The sequence below is a fragment of the Schistocerca serialis genome, unplaced genomic scaffold (genome assembly GCF_023864345.2).
Source record: "Schistocerca serialis cubense isolate TAMUIC-IGC-003099 unplaced genomic scaffold, iqSchSeri2.2 HiC_scaffold_1133, whole genome shotgun sequence".
NCBI classification, from domain to species: Eukaryota; Metazoa; Arthropoda; class Insecta; order Orthoptera; family Acrididae; genus Schistocerca; species Schistocerca serialis.
Window position 1 is genome coordinate 65,001 of NW_026047330.1, and position 2,306 is coordinate 67,306.

At 59.2% G+C, this 2,306-nt stretch overlaps 1 non-coding gene across 1 annotated transcript in view; it reads right to left on the reverse strand.

The window, feature by feature from the left end:
* The window catches only part of LOC126432406 (small subunit ribosomal RNA), a 1,909-nt gene extending 1,390 nt beyond the window's left edge, over window positions 1-519 (reverse strand). Inside the window, exon 1 of the ribosomal RNA XR_007577943.1 lies at window positions 1-519. This exon is cut by the window's left edge and continues 1,390 nt beyond it. This is a non-coding gene — a ribosomal RNA (small subunit ribosomal RNA).
* Window positions 520-2,306: the final 1,787 nt, after the last annotated feature.

The window sequence follows — 2,306 nt, forward strand, 5'->3', positions numbered from 1 at the left end:
GGGCCTCGGATGAGTCCCGTATCGTTATTTTTCGTCACTACCTCCCCGTGCCGGGAGTGGGTAATTTGCGCGCCTGCTGCCTTCCTTGGATGTGGTAGCCGTTTCTCAGGCTCCCTCTCCGGAATCGAACCCTGATTCCCCGTTACCCGTTACAACCATGGTAGGCGCAGAACCTACCATCGACAGTTGATAAGGCAGACATTTGAAAGATGCGTCGCCGGTACGAGGACCGTGCGATCAGCCCAAAGTTATTCAGAGTCACCAAGGCAAACGGACCGGACGAGCCGACCGATTGGTTTTGATCTAATAAAAGCGTCCCTTCCATCTCTGGTCGGGACTCTGTTTGCATGTATTAGCTCTAGAATTACCACAGTTATCCAAGTAACGTGGGTACGATCTAAGGAACCATAACTGATTTAATGAGCCATTCGCGGTTTCACCTTAATGCGGCTTGTACTGAGACATGCATGGCTTAATCTTTGAGACAAGCATATGACTACTGGCAGGATCAACCAGGGAGCTGCGTCAACTAGAGCTGAGCAGCCGGCCGCCCGGGAGTGTGTCCCGGGGGCCCGCGCGAACACGCAAGCGTCCGCTCAATTATTCTGCAAACAGGAGGAGGCTGAGCTCCCCTGCACAACACACCTCGAAACCCTCTCAGGTCCCAGCGGCGCGCAGCGCCGTCCTAAGTACTTGGTCGGGTTCGAGAGAGGCGCAATCGCCCGGAGTTAGGCGAGTAGACGCTTTAGGTGCGACCACCCGTGCTCCCAACTGAGCTTGCCGCTGCCGACAGAGGCCCGGGAGCGTGCTGTCGTGGCATTGCCGGCGGGAGACAACACGCGCCACCTACGGTGACCGGCAGCTCCAACGCCAGCGCCACAGAAGGACAAAAGCCCTACTTGGGTGCCGAAGCGAACTCTCCCAGCACAGCGCACGCGCCAACACGTCCGCACAGCTGCGATACAAACCACCTGCGAGAACCGCTGGGGCGACCGAGCAGCAGACGGCGTCGCGGCGCCGAGCGCCGGGCGGCGGCGCATCCTCAGCGCACAAAGTCCTCAATCGGACCAGCACACTGCAGATGGCCACCGCGCTTCGCACCGGGCCCGCGAGGACCTACTTTGGCCGCAAGGCGCCGCGAGCAGGGGGCGCCGGCGCGCAGCTGCGCCGCCTGCCGCGTCCGTCGGCCGGCGCGCCTGCCACCGGCCGCCCCCACCAGCCGGCTGTAGCGCGTGCGCCCACGCACCGCGCTGCCAGCACGCCGGGCGGCCCCCCCTCACCGGCCGGGGACGGTCCCACCCAGCCACCGCCGCGTATCGCCTCACACCCAGATCCCCTTTCACGTTCGTGGGCATGGTGGGTCCCCTTTCACGTTCGTGGGCATGGTGGGTATCCCTGAAACAACCGGTTAATAGCTCGACCGATCGTCGCCAACACTGATTCACCTCTAGCGAGAACAACCGCACCACAACGGGTTACCGGTTGTTCATTTGCGTAACGTCACCAGCAAACGTACACGTCCATCGCCATTTGCAACGAGTATTGCATGCCTGTGTCAGGTGTCACAACACACTACGTCTGCCCACATAGACGCAACAACATGTGCACGCCTAGAGAACACGTGGAAGGTAGACCCCGTACGTATGCGGTGTCCATTGCGCGAACGACTGTCAGCCCGCCTCTGCAGCATGTCGCAGATGTGGAACGCGGTGCAACATGCTATCACGGTGTGTGAGAAGAGACGACTACGTCCGAATACACGCTCCACTACATCAACAGACTGCTCATGCTGATCGCCATCCAGGGCGTCCGTTCCTCCCACACGTCTGTATGGCGTACCACACTGCAATCCAGCTCTTATAGGGAGACGACACGTAGCTGCGTGCACAATATTTGGACTGTATGGTCCGCCGTTGCTAGGCGCTGTCGTCATACGGTCACATGGGCCACGATGTATCATTCAGTACATACGGAGCAATGTGCAGTACAGTTTGTGGGTTTTGCGTACATCGGCGGACAGGTGACAGGCCGTACCACAACGTAGGCTGAGTACGTCGGCATGCGAAGGGCATTGAACATGCAAACTTCTCACCGACCAGCTTGCGAAGGCAGGGGGGAAGGGGGGGGGGGCATGTACGTCCTGCTGCTATCCACACTACAGTGTATAGCAGGAGCATGTGGAAAGTCAGCAACACCTGCAAGGTGTTTAACATGACGCGATACACAGGGGACCGGGCAGTGCGAGTAGCGAACTATATTGCGAGGGTTGCGGTTAGGCAACACTACACTACTTTAACGGGTTGCAT